Source organism: Neopsephotus bourkii, unplaced genomic scaffold, assembly GCF_033783945.1.
Source record: "Neopsephotus bourkii isolate Nb327-2 ecotype Australia unplaced genomic scaffold, CSIRO-AGI_Nbou_v1 NB_1825, whole genome shotgun sequence".
NCBI classification, from domain to species: domain Eukaryota; kingdom Metazoa; phylum Chordata; class Aves; order Psittaciformes; family Psittacidae; genus Neopsephotus; species Neopsephotus bourkii.
The window spans coordinates 6,786,220-6,808,787 of record NW_026902298.1 but is presented as its reverse complement, the minus strand read 5'-3'; the positions used below and the strand labels follow the sequence as shown (position 1 = coordinate 6,808,787).

The 22,568-nt window shown below is 40.7% G+C and overlaps 1 protein-coding gene and 1 long non-coding RNA gene across 2 annotated transcripts in view; one reads left to right on the top strand and one right to left on the bottom strand.

Annotated features, from left to right (window-relative positions):
• CEP295 (centrosomal protein 295) overlaps positions 1-22,294 on the bottom strand; it is a 67,750-nt gene extending 45,456 nt beyond the window's left edge. The window contains exon 1 of the mRNA XM_061343632.1: positions 22,278-22,294. The gene's annotated coding sequence lies outside the window, so the exon portion shown is untranslated. The remainder of the gene's footprint in view (positions 1-22,277) is intronic.
• On the top strand, positions 6,192-8,314 carry LOC133207056 (uncharacterized). The gene is made up of 2 exons (XR_009723939.1): positions 6,192-6,755; positions 7,939-8,314. It is a non-coding gene; the product is annotated as an uncharacterized LOC133207056 (long non-coding RNA).
• Positions 22,295-22,568: the final 274 nt, after the last annotated feature.

Sequence of the window (22,568 nt, the reverse complement as noted above, 5' to 3'; positions counted from 1 at the left end):
AAATCACTGTCGTGAAAAGACAAAGAAATAGCTGTAAATTCAGATCTGGTTTAGATATAAGGTGGTGTCCTACAGAAAAAAAATTGCATGCTTTCCTATTGCATTGATCCAGAAGATACTAGGGAGCCAAAAGCAACCTCAAGCAATGCTCATTCTCTGTCAGGAAGGCCCCTGGGACTCCACTCAGCATCCTTAACATGGCTTAATGGCCTGGATCTCTGGAAAACAACCAGCCTTGGGACTGAGCAGCACCAAGTGCTTAACAACTTCTTATTCATGCATGGACCGTGGTGCTGGGTAAGGTAATTTTAAAATGGGCTCTCAAACTGTCAAACAAATGAACTCCCAATGCTTAAAACCAACAGAACTGAGCTGCGTTTGGGCTTTTACAAGCAAATGGAGCCCTGCATAGCTGTAGTGCTGCATGTCCTCTGAACCACTCTGCCTATTTACCCACTGATGCCAGCATATGCACAGTTCTACAACACAAACTTGGGGGGTGTACTTTCATTTACTAGAATTCTTGTTCAGCCTTGGAGCCACACATAGAACTTTCTCCAACTGTTATAATATGCACAGTAACTCTGTGCACAGATAGGCCAATTATGCTCAGTCCAGTGAATTTACAGCTGACCTTTGCCATCTTCTCTGAGCTACTGTGCCATATCTCCTTTGGCTAACCTTGCTTCGCTTCTTCTTGTAATAGCTACTTTTATTCAATTTCAGAAACTATACTGAACATTACTTGATTTATTGCAGATAGTTTCAAGCAGAAAACAGACTTTTCTGGTGGATTTTCTGGTATTTCTTTCAGTAACAGATTCTTCTCCAGCAAGATCTCTCAAATGGCTTAATAGTTCACCATGTAGAAAAATACTTCCTTATGTGATTAAAAATGCCTTTTTAGTTTAGTCCTACATTAGTAGTAAGCATCGTATTTTCAGCATGTGGTACAAATGAAACTGGGAGAAAAGAACTGGTTTTCCAGATTTTAAAATCATTACCTTTTCACCCATCTGAATTGTCCTGTTTTATATTTTTTGCTTCCTCTTGATTGCTCATGTTTATTATATTGTATAGGGGAGGTGCTGGGGTTTACACAAGCTTCAGTTTTCCTCAGATGTACAATCAGATGCTGTGTTTTAAGCAATAAAATCAATGTAGGAACATCCTGAAGAATAGCTTAGGGCTTTAAGTCTACAAATTGCCACAGAAGAGGTTAAAGGTTCTGGATGAAATCATAAAGAAGTAAATGGTCAGGTCCTGCCAACTGAATGACCGATTCAATTATAGAAACTCAGAATCCCTTTTGATGTCTTAATAGTTATTTGTACATAGAATCATAGAATGGTTAGGGTTGGAAGGGACCTTAAAGATCATCTCATTCTAGCCCTCCAAAAGTCCAGGTTGCTCAAAGCCCCATTGAACTTGGCCTTGAAATAAAGCAACTAAAAATGTGTGCTAGGTACTTCCTTACTGCTTCTGCTGTCTCTCTGATGACTTCTACAGTGGGTGACATATGGGGTAAGATCCAGAATGCAGGTCTCCTTTCAGGAAAGCACAAGTTATTATCCTTGGGTATCTTATAATATCTGAATATTGTTTATGAAATACCAGTAAAATGTCCCCAGTGTAAAAAGAGTGGATCCTGGTTGATCAAGACCTCCACAGTATAAATCAAACAGACTGTGTGATCAGACCTGTGATATACCCCATTACACTTCTACCACAAATTAGCTTTGATGTTTTCTTTAGGAGAAAGAAACTGATTAGATAGATGGAGTCATTAAAAAGCTTTATGGAGGAAATATGTTTCCAAGAGAACCTTACAAAAGGAACTGATGGTGAAGAAAAATTTACAAGGAATGAGAATGAATTTGCACCAAGAGGAGGAACTTGGAAAAGCTCCAGAGTGAACAACTGTCTTTAGAAGAAAGCAGTGAACATGGAGCAGTGATATACTGATTCTTACTACTCCCATTTTACTGTTTTTTAACAGAAATCAGCCTGTATACAGACATGGAGACATTTTCTGACAGAATTTTACTAAATATTATAGAAATGAAGGAGGGGTGAAAAAAACCAAAGGGTCTTCAGTGATAAGGAAAGAGGTAAACTGGAGTCAAGTCTGAGAGAAGAGAATGGAAGGGAATCTGATCCATGACTTGGTGCTAGTTTGATAAACTGCAGTCTGCGTTTCAGGTTTTCGCAAGGTCATAGATTTTTGTGCGTGAGAGCTTGGCTTAGTCTCTTTGTGATTGATCTGATAAATGGAACTAAGTCCCGGAGTCTGATCCTGAAAAACCTTGCTGAGCTACTAAAGTCTAGAGGAAGTTAGTTAGCATTTTTTAATCCTAAGGATCCCTGAGCCTCCAGACTTGATGGCTTTCCATGCTCGAATTCTGTTGTTGACAGGACTGAATGGTTCAGAATCTAAACCTGAATAAGATGCAGGAATTACGTTGTTTTTAATACAAGTCAACATCTAGTGTACGCAAAGTACATCCAACACATCAACTGCACAGGGGAATGCCCAAAACACACTACTACTTTCTTTTGTGATGAAAGAGAATAGGCACTTGGAGACCAGCCCGACAGTCATCTGCTCACGCTCTCTATGGTGAAATGAACAGTGAATTACGTTTCACACAGCAGCATGACTTCAGAGGAAGAGGCAGATGATCCCATCTTTCTAGAAAGCCACCTGGGGGTTAAAGCTGACCCTTTGCTACAGATATTAAAGTAATACTGAAGTCAGTAAAGGGGACAGCAGCCACTGTGAAGGAAGACATGGACATCATTTCCCCAGTAACGTCCTTGGTAGTGCAAAAACATTTTTTTCCCACTGGCTTGATAAAATTGCCTCCATCTGCTTCCTTGGGTGATCAGTGCTTATGTGGAATTTTATCACTGTCCTTTGTTGAGGATAATTTCATTGTTTCACGTTTATAGAGGCAAGGTAATAGCCTCAGATTTACATAGAGCTAATTTCTTTGTGAGTGGGTTCTACAGGATGTGAGCAATTAAGCTTCTGTGGGAGGATACAGGAAACATGATTAATGGATCAGAGAGACACCAGCTAAGGGAAATGGGTATAATACCAAGGGAGATAATGCTCCATTTCATAATAGTTATGCAAATACGCCAAATGTTGGAGAATTCAATTAATATTTGACAAATGGTTTTGCTGTGATGCAGAGTAAACACATACTGGGGACAAAATAAAGCTCTACTGCGCGTTATGTGTTAGCTTCCTCTCAGGCAGGCGGGGATGGCTGGTCAGGCATCTCATTCCACTGCAGGTGGCAGAGAACAGTTAGGCACGAATCACTGCCAGACACTGGTATTGTTGGGATGAAAAAGACTGACCAAGGTTGAATTCTACGCACGCAAGGCCAGTCAGCGCTTGCCAGAGAGCTCAGGTCTATTGCTCAGTCCTCTGCTAAATGTGACATTTTATTCCGTCCGAATGAAAAGTGGTTGAAGAATAAAGGAGACAGAATTAGACAAGGTTCGTGTGTTTGAAATTCTTTTTCATTTCTTTTCTTATCTGTGAAAGCAACAGTAGTAGAAAAAAAACTCAAGTAAGAGCAGAATGCCTGAGCTAGTGGAAGACAATCAAAAACCCTGAGCCTCAGTTATCCAAATATAAATTGATGATAATACTGATCATGTATAAAGGCAATGACTCACTCAGATATTGTACAGGTCTCTAGGTTTACTGAAAATCACAGTATCAAAATGTATGTTTCTTGTTTGTTTGCTAGCTTTCATATTAGGTATGGTATTTTAATCTGTATTCTAATACTCTGTTCCCTTACTAAACACTTAATATGAAGTTTTGTTCTGAGAAATCCTGATCCAGAGAAGGGAGGCATTTGAAGCAGCATATTGAAGTGTTTCTGACCATACAGCCTGGGCACTGGGGTAATGAAATGAGGCAAGAGTTATGGAGCTGAAGTTTCAAGTATGAAACGCAGGTTTGTCCTTCAGTTGCAACTGTGCTATACCTGGGTATCAGGGCTGTTCCCGTATGCACACCCAGAGCTCTTCAATCGTGAAATCCCTAGTTGCTCCCCAGCCAGTCATCTGCCTCTATGATTTAGACAGATCTGAAACAACAGACTGACTTGAGACAAGGTGGTAACTGGACTTCTAGCGACCTTCACAGTTAAAATCTGGCTTCCACAGAAGCTCTCCAGGTAGGTATTTTGGACATTTCTAGAGATTTCTCCAGACAGCTCCTGCTGTCTCTAAATAAGTTTATGTGCCTACATGTGTTGATTGGCATTCTGAGTGGAGAACGTGGTCAAGAGGCTCCCTTACATGGTTCTTGCTGCAGAACTGACCAAACTTTACATAGACATTTGTACACGGGTAGTAGAAACTGTTCTTACATATACAAAACCAAGTCACATAGGTTCTTTGTGATACTTATGACAGTTAGGAGATGTTTTGTATGGAGTTTAAGATCCCCTATAGGAATGGATCATATACATGCTGGAGCACCACTGAATAGTTAAATTATCTGAGAATTGAGCAAAACAGTGGTTTAAGAAGCTGGACCCCATGATCCAGTTGCGGTGCTGTTGCAAGGACCCCTTGCAATGGTCACTCCATTACCATCTCAACAACCGACCGTCCTGTTTGAGAGATCTAATTCTCCATGCAAGCATTACCCTGTGCCAAGGTCTTAAGAAACTATTTATTTTTAGCCAACACTTGAGTGTGCAAACACATTCTGGGCTGTTAGGGCATTCCACACCTTGGAGCCAGGAGGAGCTCTAGGGACATTCCTTCAGTGCCTAAAGACAAGAAGTTGGGATGATGCAACCAGGAATGACTAAATAAGCTATAAACTTGTATCATACAAGGACTGTGTTTTTTCAGTGTAAAGCATGGCAGCCAAGTTACCCTATTTAAAAGTGCTCTTACTGTTACTTCTTTAGTGCTGTTGCTTAGTGGTCAAAGCAGTTACCCAGGGCAGTGGAAGTTTGCAGTTGATCCTTAGCCTGCAAATGTCCTGTCTAAGGCTAGGAAAGTCTCTCTGAGCCACATCCTGGGCTGTCTGGTCTGGGCTGCTGTCCACCCAGGAATGAGACTGGAAGGAAAGCAGACAGGGCAGTGCCAGGCTTTGGAGGAAAGGTGGAGGGACGTGGAAGTCAGGCAAAGATCGAATTCTTCTTGCCTGTGCTCTGAACTATCAGTACATTTTACATTAGGTAATCATGAGGTGAACATTCAAAGCTAATGAGAGAGTTGAGACACCAAGTTAGGCTTGTCCTTCAGCCATTACGTGCCTCTAGAAAGAACGAGCCCTGCTCGATTAGGCCATTACAGTTAGGATAAGGCTCTGTGCTGTGTATCCTGGGTGGGCAGATGCTCCAAAGTCCAGGAAAAGTGCTCAGACATGTTATCCTCAGCATTTCATACTGGCCGGCCACCAAGCCCTTGTGTGGCATTCTCGGCGACCCTGGGAAGTGTCTGATTCTTTCCTTTGAGAACATGGACCTTACATATGTAGTTTCAGTTCTTTGATTCACCCTGCTGAGACCAGGCTTTGTAAAGCCTGCAAGTGCATGAACAGGCACTCTGGATCTCATCCTTTCAGCATTTAAGTGTGCGTTTTCCCTTTGCTTTTCACCATGAGCCATATTTCCTACTTGCAAGGCATGTGCTTGTTCCTTTTGATTCACTGCAGTAAAGTTACAAAATCTTAAGAATATCCTCATCTCTTCTACTAAGCCATGTATTTAAATCAGAGCTAGTAAGTGTTAATGAACATTGGTATTTTCCAGAGTTTATGATTTCTTTTAACAAGCAATTTTGCTGTGATCTTGAGTTGTTGCCTATAATAGATGACTTCCTTGTTGTCAGGGCTGATTCTGTCTCAAAATCTATTAATCTAACCCACATGCACACTTCAGTTAAATATATCTTGGCAGACATCCACCACTGGAATCAGCATGTCTTTCTAATTGGACATAAAATTCATAGGTTTATCATATGATTCTTTGCTGTACAGCGTGTCCAATTAGATTTAATGAGCTCAGTTTCAGGACAAATTGGCCAAACCAGTGCCTCTGCTGATTTACAGAGGCTACAGAAAAAGTTACTTTATTGATTTCCTTCCTAAATCAAAACTTCCTAGGAAATATTGTTGCTTCTTTTCTTTTTAGCACATGAATATACAAAAGTCTTATTTTGGAATGAAAATGTTTCCCCAGTGTGTAATTTCCAATGATTGTTGCAATATCTTTGTTTTTTCTTGCAAGTGTTTTGGCAAAAAAGATAATTCTAGCATATTCTTAGCTCATGTTAATAAAACCAAGGTAAGTAGCATGATGACTGAGGAGCCAGTAGCAGTGTAGCTATCATAGCATGAATTGAACAAGCCAGCTGGAAATCCCATGTAAATACTTGGCAGCTGGTGCCTAAGCTACTCCAGCAACACTGCCAGCTCAAGAGTTCAGTGTAAAACATTCTTGGTTAATACAAAGCTGGTTTAACATGTTTTTCTCTGGAACACAGTCATGCTGGCTAGGACAGAAGGAAGCTTTAACCATGTACTAGACCTTGCAAGCTACACAAACCTGAGCTGGTCCACAGTGGGAAGCTGTGCACTACAGATGTAATCCAAGAGAACATAGCTGACCCCCTGGAAAGATTAGAGCAAGGAGAACAACACAGAGGAAATATTTCATTTGGCCTTCTCATCACTGCAGCACTAGCAGAAGGGATAACAAAGCAAACTGGTAAGTTGTCAGTAGGAGGCACAATGCAAAATGTGTTGACACACGGTTGAGAAGAGTGGTATTTGGGGAAAAGAGGGAAGATCCAAACATGAGACAGTCACAAGGAAGGGTTCTCTAATAAGCTGAAGCTATTTTATGTGGTATCCTTCTGTTTTCTATCTTTCATCTAATGTCAGTGGATGGCTGATGGGAGCTGGTAGGCCAAGGTTCTCTTTCCAATTGCAAGAGCAAGTATGGGAGCAGCACCACTCCCACCCTCTTCTCCCCTGTGTTCAGCTGCATGGCTTCCTTCTACCTTGTCACCTGCTGATGTGTTTAGGCAAGGCACTTTTCCTAGTGGGATCACTTTAACAGCTGCAAAATGGGAATAATGAACCCATTTTGGAAAAATGCATTGAGAACTATCACCATATGCCCCAGAACAGGAGTGGAGATACTGTTATTGCAGTTTTACTGGCCTCTACTTGCTTTGTGACAGTATCCCATGCCATGATCACTTCATAAATCGCTAGCTCTGAGTTACTAAGGATTAAAAAGTTAATTCCTGGTTGCTTAGACATGTACTAAGGCCTTCCTGCCCTGCTATCCTTGTTACTTCTTAACAGAGATGTTTCTCATTTATATACAGAAATAATGAGACAGAAGAATGTTAAAAAGATTGCTTGAAAGCCGCAAATCACTTCTGCCAATAGTTATTTATCTGTCCACCATTCTGTCTGTGTGTATTTTATTTTCTCTCAGGGTACATATAACAACAAATTACTTGGCAGAATTAAAGCCATTCATTTTATATTTGCAATGCTCCCTTTTGACCTGACCGTAAAGAAGCAGCCCAGTGGAGGACGTATGCGCATTTTACACTTTGTAATCTTTTGGTGTTAATTTATTTACGTGCATCTGGTTGCTTTCCTCATAGAACAGACCAGGCTTCCTACCTAATGAAAGCAGTAATGGGAAAACTGTTTGAGATGTTAGAATGAAAGCCAATATATTGTGATGTGTCTTTGGCAGAGTGTGTTAAGCATGAGTACCTTGTGTGTTAACTGTTTCTTTCACCTGCACAGAACAAAGTTTGGACTAGCAATAACAATGCATTAGCATTCTACAGAGTGAAGTCAAACATTAACTAAATATCCTTGCCAGATCCCCCGAGAAAGAAGCAGCTCATTAACTTCTTTTACAGATGAGGAAACAACATCGGATTAGCATTGAAACTCCACTGGCATCTGTGGAGTTACTCCAGATTTACAGCAGACAAAATAAGACTAATATTAGTCCTCAAAAGAATAAGCCATTTGCTCCTGCTTATCCAGTCACAAAGCTGCACCCTCAGGATTAGAAACTGAAGACATCCTCATTTCCTTTGCTGTTACAATAAGACTATCTACTGAAATAGCATCTCTAAACCTTTAGCTACGGTAATGTAGAAAAGTCCCCACACCACCACAGAAGCTTACATTGTTCTCCCACTGGTGTCTAGAAATAATTGCCCTGTCTGGAAAGGTCTGCATCCGATGGAAATAAATGAATGAGAATAAATTATTTTTATGAACTCCCAACTTGTCCAGAAATGTGAATGTTTTTCTGGGTAAAATTTTATAGCAGAAAAGAATAATGGGCTTCCAGAGATGCCAATGAGCAAAGAATGTGAGTTAAAAGCCCTTTTATATGCAAATGCTTCATTATGTTTGGGGGATTTCTCTTTTTTTCCTCATTTTTTTTGAAAGCAAAAGCACAATGGGACATCAGTTATTTCCATTTACATATGAATACCCAGAATTCAATTTCCACTTACAGTTATTCCACAGTCCTGGTGGTTCCTGTCAGCATTTGAGGTCTGGAGTAGAGCAGGATTCTGCTGACTTCTCAAGGCAGAGTGCTGTGCAGAAATTGGGGGTCTACACTATTGCTGCAAAACCAGAAAGTCTTTTGCAAGGTACATGTTCATTCCCAGGTAAGTGGTGGCAACAGCATTATTCCTGAAGCAGGATGACCTGAAAACACAAATACAACTATCATGGGTTGAATCCATTATAAAAATGCTTAACTGTCAGTTATAATATACTCACTGCAAGTCTGGGAACTAGAGCTGAAATTTGGCCTTACACAGAGGATCAGCATGAAGCTTTCTGTATAAGCCACACTGAAAACAAGAAGTCCCACTCAGTAACTCCTTGCTCCAAGTGGCCCTCATGCATCAGCCAGTGTTCCTTTCCCATGGCTGAACAGTACCCTAAGAATCCAAACTCCTTGAAATTAGGTGAGAAGGTAACTGTAACTAAATCTTGAGTATTCCAGGTGAAATAATATCATATCTACTGACTGAAAAACTGCTTTCTGGGTCAGAGACCAATCTGGAGGCCAAAACTTACAAGCCAGTTCAGTGATGTCACTGACACTACACAGATGCAAGTTCATTCAACATCTGGTCTGCTGAAATTAGAACTAATATTCCAATAGGATTTAACAGGCTTCTGAAGATACAAAATACTTGAATGTTTAAGATCTGAAAATCTAAATAGGAAATAAAAAATTTACTTCTTCCCAAATTGTTATTCACGTGCAACACCTTCCAAAGCTGATTGTATAAGAAAACCAGTTATGCAAGACCTATTTTGAGCCAGAAAATTAAATCCATTCAGATGTTAGCAGATCTCTGGAGATTGTAGTCCATTTCCAAAAATGTGCAGAGATAAGAATGAGAGGTTGAGAAAACCCTACTAATCCCCAAAATCAAAGGCAGCATTTTAGAAACTATGGAGATGCCTCAGAGATGCCTCTTTCCTAATACAGTTTATCATCAGGTGGGATTTTTCTCTGTCTCATATGGCAGCACTTGAATGCGTGAGAGATGCTGGCAAGTCTAACAGCTTTTGTGTGGGAAACTTTGTGAACAGTAATAACAACCTTTTTGTACAATAAATTAGAAAACCTATGGATTTCCTGGTTCTTGGACTGTATTACAAAACAGCCCTGAAGGTAAATTGTTTCACTGGCTGATGTTTCATTATTTAAGGCATATTCACCTTTATTTTTAATTATCTGCACTAGTAAAACACGAAGGGTAAAAGCAGAGATACTGAGAATGAAATACATTCTCTTTAGGGAAAATCTATAACTTACATATGGATCTTCTGTCCTTTTCTGCCTTCCCCCTGACATTGGTCACAGAGTCACAGGGTGACTGTTCCTATTCAGGGTTGGTGTATCACCAGATCCACAGCATGAATAACTTACCTGGGGGTTACATTCACCCACATTTAAAGCACTCAGCCTCCTGTTGAGCTTGCTTCCAAGCAGAGGCTTGTCATAATACAAAGTGACAAGTCAATCTGGGATATGGCAGGATCAGGCCCATCCTCAACTGAGATACGGGTTTCTGGTTCCTTCAGAATTGCGCTCTCTTAGTTGCATTTGCAGCTTTCAAAAGCACACTCCAGGAACAGAGGAAAATGCATGCTGTCAAGCTGAGCTTACACCCAGGATTTACTTTATGAGTTCCTTACAAAACAGAATGTGAAGTGCTGTAAGAGTAGTTTGTGTGAGTATTGTAGTAGCAGATAACTGAATGTGCACAGCTTTACGTCCGTAAATATGGCCCAAATCTCCTATACCTCACAATTCAAAACCCAAATTATACTGACAACAAAAAATGGCCAGGAGCCTGAAACACTTCAAGGATAAAGTAATGCTCCCACATCAGAAACAAGAATCTTCGCATGTCCCCTCTCTTCAAAGAGTCTTGTGGCTGCTGTGCTCTTCCACAGACCTTCCTTTCCTTTGGATGTGGACAGACCAAAAAAGTGCTCCCACTCCTTCTGTAGTCAATGGAACAGCTCCAGCTGACTTCAGTCACATTGGTTCAGGCCCTTAATCTCCCTAAATGTATTTCCATTCGAACAAGCAGCAGACATTGGTATTACCAGCGAAAAGGGGGGTGACATGAATCTATTTCCAAACAAAAGAGATTTATGGGCCAGTTGGAGTTACAGCACATTTATTTTCTTTAAAGTTAATGAGCGGCATGATCCAATAATAATTGTATCTTATGCTTTTCATAAAGCTCTTAAGGCATTTCATAATCAATTAACAGCTCAAGCACGTCATCATTACAGGACATTCTGCAATAATCCATTAGGAACTAATGTAGAGTGAGCTTTCCATCATCACTAAACAAACTGCTACACAGCTAGGATCCACGCCAAGCAGACAGGCTCTGAATTTTCTAGTGCAGATTATACATTCCCTGCAAGCATATCACGAGGACTTTGCATTTACCTCCTCCCCACCACCTGCAGGTTTCTTTATGTTCAGCCATTTCTCTGTACTCTGGTGACATTAATAAAATCCTGTGTTTCTGTGCTGCATTACCTTTAATTCAGGTATTCAGGACAAGATGGATCACAGAAACGGCAATATGGAGTAGTTACACTCCTGGATTGAAAATCAATTTCTAGAATGACTTCATGCATTTCTGAATCCTTTCTTAACAGCTCTGTGAGGAAGACTCACTACTAAACTTTTGTTGCCTCCTCTTAAATCACACACACCCAATCACAGACTAGTTTGGGTTGGAAGGGACCTTTACAGATCATTTAGTCCAGTCCCGCAGGTTGCAAGGGGTTTCCACCATCCACATACCCTTGGACTTCCACAGAAATTGTGACAATACGGATTTTAAACCCCAATCTAAAATCTTGCTACTCCTCCTGTTTTTTTCCTGTTAGTAATTCCGGACATATCCCTGCCTCCTCAGATCAAACACAGCAAAGAGGGAGAGAGCACCTGTGCAGGTTTCTCCAAGCTGTTTTCAGACCTAGCAATTAACTGCCTGGCTCTCACACGTATTTTAAGGCAGCAGTAATGCTATCAGGCTCCTTAGATTCCAGAGATGATGTCTGGACCTAAAATCCAAGCTTGCACCTAAACAGCTCCCTCGCCTGGCAATAGCAGGCTATTCCCTCTCCACTAAGGTATTTGTGGCTTTCCACGCTCCTCTGCCCAGCAACAGTTTGTTGCTTCCTATCTGCAGCAACAGTTTAATGTAAGCATCTTGCCCTGAGATCAGCAGCAGCAAAGTACGGTATGATTTACAAGAGGGGAAAAAAAAAAAGATGCTTCTTCAAAGATTAAAACTCCTTTAGATGTCTGACATCGGGCCCCCGCGCTGACAGCATCACACAGGATGTAACTTTTAAGCCGCTTAAGCGAGACATGTTTTTGTTTTACAAAGACAGCACACAGTCTATTATTAATCTTTTGCATGAGAGACATGGCAGTTTCCCCACTGTTATGCCAGACAATATGGTTTGATTGCTTCTGCCTCCTGTCAAGTCTCCAACTGGAAATGTGTAATACGAAATGAAGTGCAGCAAAACAGATAAGGATGTGCTGAGGTAGTTAAAACGGGCCCGGAGTAATTAAGGATTGGTATCCATCCTCGAAACAAAATAAGCCCACAGTTTGGATGGTTTGATTAATATTGCAGGATTGTAAGGCTACTGATGACACACACTCTGTACAAAGTGGAAGGAGAAAAATCATCTTAAAATGGGAAAGTTTAACACTAAATGGTGTGCACTGGGAACATTTATTTCAATGTTTTCAGGAAAGATTCTGCTCTGAGCAGAAACAGGAATAGAAAATGGTTCTTGCAGCAGCTCTAGCAGCAAGTTATATAGCAAGAGGCCACTCTGATCCTATTGCTAACGTACTGCCTTGTTATTACGTGCTTAGACCTGTGGCAAGTGTAGCAGTAATGAAGGAGACTGAATGCCAGTGCCCTAAAAAGCTAGCAGCAACTGACTACATAAAACATGAGGAATTCCTCCTGTGCGAGCCACATATTTTTTACACAAAGCCAAGAGCTCCTTCTTTCCCTGCACCAAAAACATGATGAAGTACTGCCCAGGAGAGCAGAGCTGAACCATGAATTGCTCTTATTAATGCTGTATCAACCAACTTCAAAAACAACCCTCTTTGCTCCAGAAGGTACCAGAATCCATGCAATGGAGTGAAGCTTACTGCTGGTTATCTGATCCATAACTCCTGATCCTTTGAATCTCTTTTAGAGATTACATTTGCCCTCCATACCCTACATCTTTACTGTGGCCAGCTGCAATTCCTTCACTGTCAAAGAGAGTCATTAATTCCTGAGCCTTTAATTCTATATTTACAAAGCAATGAATTCTCTCCTTGGGAGAAGAAATACAGTCCATGCATGGCTGTGAAGTTGCACCCGTAGCTGTGGAGTGTATGTGGGAAAGGGTGGAAGTACAGATTCCCGTTGGCTCCATATGGGATATGCGACCAATCAGGAAAATAAAATCTCATTCAAAAAGATAAATAAAAATGAATGAAAGAATTCTCTCCAAAACATACATTGTTTCTCTTTCTGTTCCCTCCTGCTAATCATGCCTCATCTTATACGGAATCATCATATCTCTTTCGGATGAGGGAGATATTCATACAGTGTAGCCTTACTCAAACTGGGAGTATTCCTACTTCATTTCCCCAAGTGAATGTATCCATTGAACCAACTCGCCAACTGGAAATTGCTGTGCGTGAGCCAACCACAGCTTTCTGTGTTGTGAACTGAAGGATGCACATTGCTGACAAGCTCGACAAAACAGGCCATTTCACAGTTGTGAGCTGCAGTGATTGAGCCAACGTAGACTTCCAGCAGCACGCTTGCCTAAAGAGCTACTCCTTCACATTTCCCTTGCAGCACAGCATGTATTAAGGATGCTTCACCCTCATTCCTTCTGTATGGAAAGAAAGGATACTGCAGTGAACACTTCTAAATAATGATTAACACCAAAGTAAAGCATGTTAATGTCAGCAGTGGTCCTGTGCTTAGCGTTCTGCTAGGAGGCTGCTTTGCTTATGTTCATGGCTAAGCTCTGCTGGGCCTGCTGGATGCTTCCGATAAGTGTTTTATCAGCTCACTGATAATGATCTGAGATTGAATGCAGCCCAAGACACAAGTGCCCCAGTTGCTTCTTTTGCCTTAAGGGTTTGAGCTTGTTTTCTACTGAAAGTGCCATAATGTCCAAGTTACAGAGCACTCTGAATGTCTCTCTTGACCACCTTTGCTGACACTGTTCCATTCTGCATAGAATAATTAATATCCACAGGGAGATGAGAGAATATGGCTTGTGTCTTAAGGGAGGCACCTGGAGTGGGGATGGGGATTCTTGTCTGTTCTCCAGGGAGTAATGAGTCTTAATTTACTAAGTATGCGATTGAAAATTTCAGATGAATACTAGGCAGGCAATGCCCAATGACACAGACTTAGATTTGTTAATAACAGAGGTGAACTGCTGTGGTAAAGGAGCATCCTTAACCACCTGCTTCTCCAGTGTCAATCACAATTGTATTCTGGTGCCCTATGAAGTGACTTCAAACTGTGCTCAGTGCAGAAGTCCAGGGTAATCCACAATTTTATAGGATCAAATCATATGCAGCCACACAGCTGTAGTGCACTAGAGTAACTTCCTTTAACTACAACTAGAGAAGAATCAGGCAGCTACATGCTCCTAGGATGCACTGAGGGTTGTTCAGTCATTTATGTCAGTTCCCATTACACTGCGGGGCAATGTCAGGATATAGCAAGCTTCAGTAGGTCTCTAAAATGAAGTGAAGCCTATTTCCAGTTGTTCTGGGGAATTTTTAAATGATCTGACACATAACACTTAGCAAAAATGATTGATTCAATCTTCAGAAAGAAGATTCCCATTGACTTCATCGGGTCACAAAAGTTACATATTCCAAACCACCAGTGTTCACCTTTAAGCCAGTGATTATCTAGATCGGTCACAATTTTTAATCTAAATAATTTTCTTTGGAAATCACTATTTCTATAGAAGTGGAGGTTTATGCAAAGCTATCAATTTCTATTAAGAAACAGTGAAAGTCTTCCTCTTTCAGAATTCTTCAAATAAGAAATATTTAATAGTGTTCACCATTTAGTGACGAAGCTCATATAAAGGAAATCTAAACTGAAACAAAATATTGGAACAGATAAGGTACTCATGTCAAATAAATTCAATTTTAATTAACAATTTAACAGAGACAATTCTCATCCCATTCACCTCCCTGCCCTTCAAAAACAAGAGAAGAAGCATTTGTCCCACGTGGAATATGGAAAACTTATGATCCATTGGGAATGAGAAAAGCTTATTTTAAGATTTTCCCAGCCAACCCTACCCAATAGACTACTGTGTCTCAGAGCTGTAAATACAGCTTGCAGATATGGCATCTGTTTTTTGTTTACAGTGATGGCACGATATCTGTATAGGTAAGCCAGGTTTTCCATGACAACAGTGTGTACTTCTACATTTCCAGCTTGTGGTGGCTCTTGAAAACACAAGACAAAGAGAATACAGAAAGAAAACCTTACAGCAAAAAAAGAGAAGACTCTCAAGAGCCAGAATTAGGTAATGCATAGAGTAGCTGAGCTTGTTCAAGTAGGTAATTGTATTAGTATTGACTCAGTGTAACCATCTCTCTTTCATAAACGAATGCTTTGCATGACTGGTTTTCTGTGAGTATAAATGCACTGGATTTTTTTTCTTGTTACTGAATTTGATAGAAAAAAAAAACCCACAACTACATAGATGGAAGCAAACAGAACTAATCCCTAATATATGAAACATACATAGCAGTGAGTCCAAAAGTAACTAGAGATTACTGGAATTGCTAGGGTGCATAATCATGTTTATCTCTACTGGAAAAAGATCCGAAACCAGAACTCGGAATCTGAAGCCATCAGGAATGTACTGTTTCAAATATCCACTACCTCCAACTGTGAGCTTCTGTGTGGGTCCAGTTTTGAAACAGAATTTTATGCCCACCTCATCACTGTGAGATTGCGCCTCTAGTCACTGCTCATGCTGAGTAGCACTTACTCATGCAAGCTATACTGAAGGAGCAGGGGATAAGAGAATCTCCTCCCTTCACTTCTTGCAATACTACAAAAAAAGTGTAATATATATCTTTGCATTATAAATCTAAAACCTTGGGGGAAAGAAAAGAAAGTTTATGGACTTGGCCTTCGGGATACACAGGACTGAACTGATAAGAACATCCAGAGATACAGTATTAGATATTATATCCACAGATACAAGGGGAGAAGGACTTTGGAATTGAGCCCAGAAAGAACTGCTGATAGAAGACAGAGTTTCTCACACTTCTCCTAAAATCTCAAAGTCTGGTATTAATAAATGAAAAGGGAGGATTAGGCTGGAAGTAAACTTGCACAATTTTATGAGGGACAGGTCTTTACTGCCTAGTTCAATTTCTGTGACCATATAACCCTCTGAGAAGTGTGGTAGGTCTTTATGGTTCAGTTACAAATCTCTTTTCAGTAGCAGATGAGCAGGAACCAAACTTTTTATCATGTTATATACAGAAACATCTTATAGTGACATTATTAGTGATATTACTGGATCCAGCTGACATACAGCCAGAATCTACTGCACTCTTCTACCAACCCTGAGTGTAATCCCCTAATCATCTAAAGTCCTGAGAGATGAGATTTAATTACAGACATTGGCCTAATACAGAGCTGCAAGTACTATGAGCAGCACAAGGACTATGGACACAATTCTGCTTACTATACCATGACCCATGAAGAAAGGAAATTCTTACAGATTCATAGCTCCTGAAACCAAAAGGAACTGCAATGTCTCCAGCCCATAACCTCAGCACAGGCTGCAAATTTCTCCCATGATTAATATGTACTTTGTAAAAAGGATACTAACTCCTACTTTAAGCCTTTTAATTTACACTGATGTACCACTGCCTTGTTAAGCCACCCACTGTTTAATTATTCTCACAGACTGCACTGTATTTCAAGGTTGACTCTATCCAACTCTGACTTAAAGCTTTTGGATTTTGCAGTGTCATCAAATGTGAAGACCCATCACAAAGAATTATAGTGACATCTATGTCAAAAAAGCACAGGACTCATCTCTGCTAAACATGCAAAGCACAAAGTGGTCTAATACTGCTGTGTTTTTCTAATGTCATCTGGGGATACCTACACTCCCTTTAATTCCATTATTTTGCTTCCCCAGTCACAATAAGGTGATCATCAGGGAAGCAGGAGGAAGCAGAAGGCACTGTTACATGCCAGAAAGAATAAAGAACATGTTGTAAACAATATCTATGTGCCAAATGCTACTGACTCTTTCAACAGATCATTGAGCAGTAACAGCTCTGGTACGGAATTAGGCTGATTGTTTAGAGAAAAGTCCATAACTGAATCAGCCATTTGGATATCTGGCTGTTATGATTTAGGAAAATTATAGAACAGCTCCCAGCATTAGTATCTTTATACTCCTAAGGGAGGCAAATTATCTGCTGAAAGTCATGGAACTGCACATGAACTTTGAGAACCAAAAGCTTTTTACACTTCAGGTTTCTCCAAAACATTTTGTCCCCTAACACTGAAGATAGCATCAACAGCAACAGAAGTTGATGGCTGGTGTGAGAATCTTAAAGGAAGTGACAGTGTTTGCCAGTTAAGTATATTTTTATGTCAAGAATAAAAAATAGAAAATGTCAAACTATACCTAAAAGTAACTACAAATGTGCAAGCTAATGGAATTAATTTGCATTTCATTCTTTAAAAGTCTCAGCTCTTCCTGTAAGTAGTCCACTTCCTTCAATTCCTGAAAGATCAATAGGACTTGAAAGCATTTAGTAACTTGCAGGAAGTTGCTCAGCGCTACACCAGGGTGTTTATAGTGAGATTTTGAAAGTCTGGCTGGTATGACAGGTTCTTCAGAGAGAAAGACATCTTGAAGCAAAGAAAATCTTTTCTCAAGCCTACATCTTCAGGGACTCACTGTAAGTCACATAACTATTAATATATTTATGCCGACTGAATGTGAAAATGTTATACATAGACATCAACTTTCAGAACAGTTGTGATTTAGAGAGCTGCAGGTGTGGCTTTTGTAAATCTCACGTAGTTCACTGCCAAAAGAGGAGACAGCATGAAAAATTATAAGCAGATGTATTAAAGCATTTATATCAATAGCGGGTATTGAAAAAACCTTTGTCAATGCCCATGACTTATCTTTCCACTTCTGTAAAATATGGTGCAGATGTAACTGTCTAATCTGACTTTTAGTCACAATATTTAGCTATGTGAAAGATAAAGTATAATGTAACACTATAGATACATCTTCTTTCAGTCTTTCTCAGCTTTGGAACTGTGAGCCTTTGAAAGCAGATGACATACTCAATTATTATCAAGTAAATTTTTTATCTGTCATTTGATCACTTGTGACAGCAAATGAAATGCAGAAAGACTAAACATGCACTATAGAATTAGCCTGAAAAATGTAACAGTTATTGTAGTGTATCCAACATACCAAATGTAAATTATCTGCCAGTTTTGAATAACATTTTTATGCTTTTCAGATAAGATCAGCCAAAGTTCTGGAGACAGCGTATTTCTATAATATCTTTCAGAATATCACACATTGCTTCCTGCTGAAAGAGGAATTCTGAAGTCCAAGAGTCCTGCTGTGACATGGAGCTCTAGGGAAAAAGGATAGGATCTTGGTATGTTTTAGTCTTAGCTTCAAATGTTCATAGACCAGAATGTTTCCTTTTGTAAATCAATGTAATTTCCCTGACAGTACCAGCAGATGAATCCAGTCTTTTGTTTTCTATCACAATTCACATATTCTTCTAACAGCTATTTTAGATTCTACCCTGACCAAACCATTTTGACTGTAAAACTGCTACCCAGAGTTCAGGAAAGAATTGTTCTGAAGGATGGTGACAGTGCAAACCACTTCTATTACCTTGACAATAGGGACTGGCTTTCTGTTTGAAGGACTTATCCCATAGTTTGTAAAGTCAGAAGAAAGCACTGACATCACTTACTCTGACGTTCTGTATATATAGAGGTCATCACGATTTCTGGGCTCAATTCTTGTATGAATTTTTTAAGGTAAGCATCCTGTCTCAATTTAGACATTACCAGTAGTGACACATTTAAACTCATACCAGATGTATATTACTCTATCAATTTATTTATGTGCATGGTTTTAATCCCATTCTTAGTGTGACCATGTTGAGTTTTAACGTTAACCTGGGAGCCTGAAAAGTCTGTTCCTGGAATGTTGTTCCCCACACGAATACTTCCACTTCACAGCTGATTCACTCCTGAAAGCATCTCTTTCATGCACTTGTTCTGCCACTGTTAGATTGAGCTCTGAAGATCTCTCCAGAAGACAAAGAGAACTATAGTCTCTAGGACATCTATCGTGAAGTCATCTCTGAGAATTGAGATTAAGAGTCTCATTTTTCAGAGACTACCAAACTACTTTCAGATAGTAATAACTAATGTTCACTTGTGGCCTGAGGTAGCTGCTGAGCTAGAAAAGAAGGCATTCGTTATCCATCACCTCAGGTACTATTGTTACCAGGACAAAAAAGTTCTGGGCCTTATCTTCCAGTACTAAAATTTCAGTACTGAAATTACTCAGAGTTTGTCTTTGACTTCACTGGCAACAGAGAAGTCTCGTAAGACGAGTTCATCTCAGCCCGCTTTAAGTGTCTAACTCTGATTTACTTTTTATGTACTTTTTATAGTTGGTAAAAGATAAATAGACACTTCCATGGCACATCCCTCCCATCCAGAACTTGACAGCTGAATGTTACCTAGCTTCAGCATTTCAGGTAACTATATGGGATATTTCCATGTTAAATCTCTCCATTTAACATGACAGAAAGATGACTGTAATGATGTGATTCAGGAGAGATCCCACAAGAGTATGACATGAACAGAGCATGAACAAGAGCCCAAAGTAAATCTGAAAGTGTGGAACCAAAAAGAAATTGAAAGCACAGGAGTTCACAGCAAACCCCAGAGGTGGAACTGCACAGAGGTGGGAAGTATTTGCTGTATGAGTGCTGTGGCTCCAACACCCTTTGGAGAAAAAAAAAGTCCAGAACTGCTGGAGTCTGTGAAAAAATCACAAACCCAAAGAGCCTTGGCAAGCAACATTTGTTTCTTACTATGAGGAAATATTTTGACAGTTGGGAATGATACTGTCTGGCAGGTTTTACCACTGCAGGTTCTTATGGAAGGAAAAAATTCTCCAGGGAAAGGCCCTTGTAGCATATACGTATCCACACCCATACAATCACATTTTGTACTTGAACTTGTAACTCCTCCCACAATTGCTGCACTTCAATTACTGTTTACGTGTGCTGTTTCATCTTTCTCTCCGCACACACACACATGTAAAAACATCTGTATTCATTAAAAGACCAAACTGCTACCATTGCAAAAGTAGGATATATCAAAAGGAAAAAATACTGAATTCAGTAATAGCATTTCCTATCCTTTTACAGTGCCACATAAAAACCCCTATAAATTCTGAGCAGGTTTAAGGGGAGATTACTGCATGCTGATAGCTCAACCTGAAATCACTTTCTTTCCAGATTACAAATAACATAATAAAGATTATAATATAATCCTGGCAGCAGATTTTACATCTACATCCAAAGGATGTACAGGATTATTAAAGAACAGTGCAATGTCTTAAAATGTGAACCAAACCTTTTTCCTGAGCTGTACTGCAGACTCCACTGCTGCAATCAATACTCCAAACAGCCCTATTTTTCTTGGACAAAACCCCTACACATATCTGACATTTGAGGAAGCCAGGTGAAGAAATCAATATCTAAACAAAAATGCACTTAATCATATCTCCTCTGGACGGATGCAGATTGGAAAATCCTATATGGTCTACATATTGCCTTCTGCTTAAAGCTTAGAAATGAAGCTGTGTTTCCTAAATGGCAATGTCCTGCTGCGAGAGCATTGCCGAAGCTGGAGTGAATACAGTAGCAATTAACTGTGTGCCAGCCCATGTGAGATGATCTATTGCTCAAATTTAAGTTTAGGTATAGTTTTTTTGTTGAAGCACTTCAGCATGAATGCACAATAACAAAAAATGTATGTACTCTATAAATGTAGCAGCTTTACTGGAAAATATAGCAGAGTCACACATTCACTTTAACCTTAACATCTCCTGGGCTGCTTTTTCATACCTTGAGTCAGCCTAAGGAGGAATTTAATATACACACATACTTTATCTTACCTTAATGCCTTTAAGCAGTGACCATTATTGGACATTTCTCATGGCCTTGCAGGTAATCATTAAACATGTGTAACAGCCCTACTATATAGACACCAAATGAGTATAGATAGCTCTAATGCCAAAAAATGTCTGTCTTCAAAGGTGCATTTGTGCACAGAACGGCTGCTGTACTTAAAGGTGCTCCTTTACTTGACATTACTTCATAAAGCCCTTTGAGATAACCACAGAGTGAGAGATGTTTTAGAACAACACAGTTTTATTTCTTCTCTGCTTTAGCCCGAAGCAGTTCAGCGTTATTTGAACATCAGCAACAGCACCTCTTTACGACTTCAAAGTCAGATCCTCACCTCAAACTGGCAGTGCACCTCAAGATTAAAACTCTGCCTGGCGTTGTAAGAAATGGATGCTTTCAGCAGAAAGAATAGCAATAGGAGGTAACAACACGACAGTCTAATACCGCTCAATTAGGAGGCACATTAAGGTTACACTAAGGTGCCTGACATGAATACTCTTACAGGAAACACCTTAAGAAAGGTGTGAGGAAAAAGATGACACCATTAAGCTTAGGAAGAGTTTTGTAGCTGTTATTAACCTGGTGGAAGGGTGAGACTCCTCCCAGCTGACCTTCATAGTGAAAACCTCCACGTCAGGCATTCTGCAATGACAAAGCCCAGGTAATGTCTTTTACTTGCGAAACATGCAATCCTAAACAGAAGGAACTGCAGATAGACGTCTGAGGTGTTTCCTACCTAAACAACTACTGTCTGTTTAGGAACACAGCGAGAGGTCTCTTAATATGAAACAAGAGCAACTCTGTGGTGGAGTCAGCCTAAACCATGGAAACTGGGAAGCAGCTACAGGTGCTTTGAGGTCCTGCTGGCACAGAGATAACTGGCTGGGTGTGATGGGCTTCCTCAGCAAATTCAGCCCTCCTGCTGTCCCCAAGAGGAGGACACTGCTCTCTGTTTTTATTTGAGGCCCATTATAGCAGAGTTTGAGCAACTCAACAAGTGCTTCCATCCTACTGATACACAAGAAAGCAGTTGCTGTTGTGATTCTACCTAAAGGGGGCTACAAGAAAGCTGTGGAGGGACTTTTACAAAGACATATAGGGATAGGACAAGGGGGAATGGCTTTAAACTGAGAGGGGAGATTTAGATTATACCTAAGGAAGAAATTTTTCACTATGAGGGTATTGAGGTGCTGGCAGAGGTCGCCCAGAGAAGCTGTGGCTGCCCCATCCCTGGCAGTGTTCAAGGCCAAGTTGGACGGGGCTTGGAGCAACCTGCTCTAGTGGAAGGTGTCCCTGCCCATGGCAGAGGGCTGGAACTGGATGATCTTTAAGGTCCCTTCGACCCAGACCAGTCTGTGGTTCTATGTGGGCACGTACCAGTGAAGGCAACACGGCACGGCTCGGAGTAACGCGTTCCCGCACGAGATCCGCTCTCGGGCTCCCCGGGCTCCCCGGGCTCCCCGTACTCCCCGCTGCTGCCGTCCCGTCCCGTCCCGTCCCGCACAGCCGGCGGGCCCCGGGTTGTGACTCACTCACCTCCCACCCACCGCTGCCTCCCTCCAGGCGGACGAGGAGCGGCGGCGGCTGCAGCTCACCCTTGCGCTTCCCGCCGCGCTCCACCACAGGCGGCAGGGGCAGCGCAGCCGCGGCGAGGCGAGGCCCGGGGGC